At 35.6% G+C, this 6,025-nt stretch overlaps 1 protein-coding gene across 1 annotated transcript in view; it reads right to left on the bottom strand.

Annotated features, from left to right (window-relative positions):
* The window catches only part of LOC129229417 (ubiquitin carboxyl-terminal hydrolase MINDY-2-like), a 111,501-nt gene that overhangs the window by 96,864 nt on the left and 8,612 nt on the right, over positions 1-6,025 (bottom strand). The gene's annotated exons all lie outside the window — the stretch shown is intronic.

Below are 6,025 nucleotides of genomic sequence, written 5' to 3' on the forward strand. Positions count from 1 at the left end.
TTTTTTATGAATACTTCCTGCTGTGAATTATCTATCAGATTTATTTAAATGCAACATAACAGGCGCAAAAAATTAATGAAGATAAGTAGTTAAGAACAGATTATTTTGCCTTTTACTTACTTCCCTCATTTTTTAAAACTGCTGCTGAGCGAGCCGGGCACAGTTTAGACTTGTAAATTGGTCTTTTATACTCTAAAGTACCTGCTATCGAATGGAGCTATACATTTGTGCAGCTGTAAAGCGGGAAACAGAGATATGTATGCATGAGTGTGCATATACAGGGTGTTCCCGTTTAAACTTAAAGAACTTTCTTTTCACAACTATAAATACTAGATACATACTTCCATTAGCAAAAATGTTCAAAACCAGATGCAGTGTTAAGATATTGATAGTTTGAAGCGGGGGGGGGGGGGGGGAATAGTCGAAAAGTACAAAATATTTAGACAAGCCCCAGGTCCTGTTACTTATATTTAGGGAAATTAATATCCATTGAAAAATGATGCTAACACAAAAAACTGACATTTACAAAAATGACATTTGTGCTACTAAAACTCAAGGAGATATTAGAATTCTAAATTTTAAGGGACCACATAAGAGATGAGATTGGAACACATACAGTGTTCACATGTGCCCCCTTTTCTCCTACATTTAAATAAAGTATCAAATTATTATCAAGCACCTTTTCAAATCAACATTTCCAAATGAATGGTAAACAAAAAAAGAAGAAAAATTAATTTGAATTTTGACATCTTGAATTTAAATTATGTTTGTTTGCAATCACGAGTGTGTGCAGGTAGGCGTGTGTGTTTGTGTGTAGGGGTATGTGTGTTTGTGTGTAGGTGTATGTATTTGTGTGTGTATGTGTGCGTGTGTGTGATTAGTTGTGTATGTATGCGGGTGTGTGTAGGACATGGATGCAACCTGGAGACTGCTTTCGCTATAGAAGCAGCATCGTGAGGAGCCGGTCGACGGTGATGGTGCGGAGGGTGGCGGTGGGAAAATAAAATGATAGGACGTCAAAAAAAAACAAACAAAAAAAACAGTCAAATAAAAGCAATAAGCAATCGTGATTGCTAAAAAAATAATATATTTAAAATGAAGAATAACTTAAAGTTGAAAAAATACATATTTTTAATACCATGTGGGAGACTTAAGTATTGCAAGAGAGAAAAAATTGCTATTTAACGCTAATTGTCGACTCTGCTGCTTCTATTTTCCAGCTTGATAACTTTTTAAAATTTACCTTACATTAATATATATATATATATAATCATTTTTAAAGAAAATCACAAATTTTAGGCTTTCTGCTGGGCACGTAAATATTTTTTGATTTGGATAAATATTTTTGTGCTACATGTAGGGCTATACAGTCAACGTTTTATCAACATAGGTTTCGAACTTCCGAAAAAGAAAATTCCGATTCGGTCTAATACACAGTGCTGGTTAACACTTTCGGGAGCAAGTCGGCATGGGATACCGTTGTTCAAATTATATGATTTTTTTTTTATAATTGTTTTAACCAGTGGTTGGAAGTAGCGCGCTACAAGTAACGACGCTACTGTAGTAGCTACATTTTTTAGTAGTTTGTAGTGTAGCGCACTACTTTTAAAAAAAAGTAGAGTAGCGAGTAGTTCGCTAAAAAAAAAAAGTAGTTTGTAGCGATTTCTGGAAATTACTTTTGAATAAAGTTAAAAAAAAAAAAAACGCGTTTTCAAACGAATCTGACTGGTGCAATTATTACGCGAGTAAAACTTGCACCAATGAGATTCGTAATTTTGAAAAATATGAGCTGACCTCTGATATATTATTTTGACGCCATACGTAGTATCTGTTTGACGCCATACGTTGTATCTGTTTGACGCCATTAGTTTGTTTGGCATAGAAACTTTAACATTTTCCCAATATTCCCCTTGAGTAGAGCATGGCTTAGAAAGAAAAAAACGAATTTATTCCGTTTCATGCAAACTTTGCCCATTAAGCAAAAAGCTTTCGGTATCAATGCCATTTGCACATGCAGTCGAACCTCAACTTACGCGAGGGATACATTTCTAACTTTAGATAAACAGCCCGCTTATGTGAAATTATGTTTCATCAACTTAATATTTCGAAAAAAAAAAATGCGGAGCGGCGATTTGTACGTTAGCAATCTGATGTTTCGACTCTACGGTGCGGGGAATTTTGGCTTTCAGTGATGCCAAAGGGAAATTCCATTCACGAAACTAATATTTAGTACCCAAGAAAGAGGGTGATATAAACCCTGCGCTTCTGCTCCAAAAATTTTCGTATAGCGGGTGAGGAAATCGCGTGAGCTGCAAAATTCATTTCTCGAGTAAAACTCGCTATATAGACATTTCGTGTTAGTTGAATTGCGTTGTAGCCCGAGTCCACTGTTGCTAAAAAATGCACATTGAAGTAAAGTAAGTTTTTAGTTATGTTACATGTTTCGGATAATTAGTAGAACCGTTTGGGGTATTTTTCATATTTCTTTTTTTTTTCTTTTTTACTGATTGGGTGTTCATTTATTAACATATTAAAAGTCAATTATTAAATGTTCTGAGTTTTTGAGATTATTCGGTAAAATTGAAAAATTCGTTATTTTATTTTGTCAGGGGCATTAGAAAAGAGATGTGTCCAGGTCCGGAACCGTAGCTTGAAGCTCAAAAGCAATTAATTCCTACGAAATATAAGTTCTTCTAAAATTAACTCATATAATGAAAATTAAAGTTCTTCTCTTTTGTTTAAAAGATGATGCTTTTCATCATCTAAATAAATTTTATGTATATGTATGTCTATGTAAAATTTAAATCAAATTATGACTAGATTTATCTCAATTTCAAGTAGCCGAGTTACACTTCTTGAATGAAATACTATTTACTGTCAGGAAAGGATCAAAAATTTGAAAGTTGAATTCCTTCCACATTTAAGTCCTTTCTTGCAGGGAATATTTGCAAATGGTATACAATGTTTGAATTGACGAATCGTTTCAGTTAAGGAAAGAAAGAATAGATAATTTATAGCAATATTCCATGTTCAAATGAACCAATATATCAATCTCAACATTTTTTTTATTCAATCCGCAAACGGTGTGTATTATGTGTATGTTATTTATTTATTTTTTGAAAAGTAGCGAAGTAGCGACTACATTTCAAAAGTAGTTTGTAGTTGTTACATTTTGAAAAAAGTAGTTGTAGTTGTAGTTAACTACATTTGTGTTAAAGTAGTTGTAGTTGTAGTTCGCTACAAAAAAAATGTAGTTTTTCCAACCACTGGTTTTAACCTAAAAGAAAAAATATAAGAAAGTGCAACTTGAAAAATCGACTTTAGTTTTTTTTAATTATTATTATAAATTTTTTTTGGGGTGGGGAGGGGGCAACCTATTGGACATAGCTTGCCATGCTATTACTCTGCAAGCAAGCTGCATAGCAATCAATGCTAGCTAGCATAAAAAAGCATATAACAGCAAATAAGCATAATATGCTTGTACATAGCTTGCCATTTGGCTAGCATTAAAAAAAAGCATGTCATAGCAGGAATATCTGGCAGACAAAGCATGAAATAGCAAAAACTAGCTTATTTTTGTTGCTTGTTACAAATTTTGACCTAGTAAAACCTGTGCACGTCTGTGTCAGTAACTATATCTCCTCCGGACTGACAATGTACTATATCAATACTGGTACTGTTGGATACAGGACATCCAAAACCATTCCGCCCTGTCTCACCGCTCTAAACCTTAAGGGGCCGGACATCCAGTGGTTAAAAACATTAAAATCATCAATTGTCTCAACGCAGGCAGCATTGAGCCTTCACAGGTGGCAATTGGGGGTTAGCGAGCAGGGGGCCAAAAAAATTCTGTGCGAGAGTATCCATACCCTTACCCCCTCCCCCTAATGTCATCAAAAATGAAATGCAATTACGTTTTTAAGATAAATTTGAAATTATTAGGGGAAAAATTCCGAATCCCATACAGTCCCCTTTCTAACTTTAAGTAGGTTTCAATTGCGTTTTTAGGGCTTCAATTTTGAACAAATTCCAGATTTGTGCCTACCATCGCCCTCTACATAAAGATTAAAATTTGTTTTTAGGACTTTAATTTCAAAAAAAAAAAAGTCAGGAGCAAAAACTTCAAACATTTCCTTTCGACATTAAAGATAAACCTACAACTGTGTTTTTGGACTTAATTTCGAAACATTTCGGTGTAGTACTCCCAATCCTGTCTCCGCATAAATCATTCAAGCTCGTCTAAAATTTCCTGTTTAGAATTTCAATTTCGAAAACTTTCCGTGAGAGAGTCTCTAAACCCAAATGAATCTCCTCAAGTTTTCTAAATGTCCTTTAGTAGCGCTTTTAGATCTCAATGAAAAAAAGTTCCTGGAAGAGTCTTGAATCTGTCTCTTTCTCTCTACTTCATCAAAAATGTCCAACAATTGCGTTTTTATTAGTTTAATTTTAAAAAGTTAGAGTATCTAAAACTTCATTTTTAGGACTTCAATTTCGAAAAACTTCCAAGGAAGAGGAAGAGTCCCCGTGCTAGAACCCTTCATAGAAGTCCATGAACTTCTACCACTCAGAGATCGTATGATCTGCATTTTTAGAACTACAATTTAAATAATTTTCTGGGGGGGAGCCTCCCGCTTTTCCCTCGTGAATGTCACACTTTTGCGACTGTATTTTCGAATTCTAAATTCTTTCTATTCGCTAACATAACGCTTTTCTCCTGAAGTGTGTGCTCATGTGTAATAATAGATGCTTTAATTAAGGTTGCTGACACAATAAAAACATCTTATGACCTCAGCTCCTGCCTAAACAAAACCTAGACAAGCCAAAGTTTTGCACAGTAAAATTTATTTGCATTTTGATTAATATTTTACTTTTTCTCGTGTACAGATGCGTTTATTACGCCAACGTTAATTATTAGTCAAAAAATGTGAAAAAAAAAAAAATCTCTAGAGGGGAGGCACATATTATTAGTTCTTTAAACGCGGGGGCCGGCATCCTAGGGTCTGCTTTGTAACTCACTGGAATTTTCATACATTCATGAAAATGTGTAGGTATGTAAACTGAAACCTGTGTAATACAATCAACTCTCGAAGCCTATGGGACTGGTTGAAGCTTTGGAGTTAAAAAAAGTTTCCAGTCTTCTCAAAAGCTGGAGACTCAATAAAAACTTAGAGATAAAGGAATATTCGAGCTATCGAGATGATGGATTGCATTGGATTAAGCGCACTACTATATTGAGGTCTTGCTGCAGATGCGAAGGGAATGAATTTTAACCTATTTACTGATGAGACTTAAAATCAGGAACATAAGTTGAAAAGAAAAGTTTAATCGAGGAGTCTCGCGTGGTGCGTAATATACAGAATGGTTCGAAAATCCTATCGTTACCCCCTTTTGAACATTATATCAGTTACCTCTAAGTCTTAAGAGTCATAAGCATCAGTAGAACACAAGCGCCATCTATGTCGTAACCAGGGGTGTCCAATCCACCACCCTAAGAGCAAGGGTGCACCCCCTAAATATCGCGAAAATCCCTCCCCCCCAAAAGTAAAAACTACCCTTTAAAACACATTCCCCCCAAATGTCGATTGCGCATTCTGTGCCATGAACCTTCCGTGGGTGCCCACCTAGCCACAAGCCCTGCCGTAAAATACAGCTGAAGTGTGCGCCATGTTCTCTCAGATGCTTTGCGGGAAGCATCTCCGAATATCCAAAACCTTGCGAAACACTCTGAGAGAACATGGCAAATAACTCACCTGTGTTACGACATGGGGATAGTGTTCTACTGAAGTTTATGTGCTTTTAAGTCTTCAAGGTAATTGTGTATAAGAAACATTCCAACATAACTGACATAATTTTGAAAATAATGCGAAAAGCGATGGGGTGAGGGGGGCTCTCACTTTCGGGCCACTCTTCTGACCGCTCCGTAGTTTCATAAGTCATATGATTTTATTTGTGAGTTTTTAGGTGATAAGCTTGTTGTAGTCCCTGTCTAACTACTCCGGCTCTTCTATCACCACCTCCTAGTTTA

This window comes from Uloborus diversus, chromosome 9, assembly GCF_026930045.1.
Source record: "Uloborus diversus isolate 005 chromosome 9, Udiv.v.3.1, whole genome shotgun sequence".
Classification (NCBI taxonomy): Eukaryota; Metazoa; Arthropoda; class Arachnida; order Araneae; family Uloboridae; genus Uloborus; species Uloborus diversus.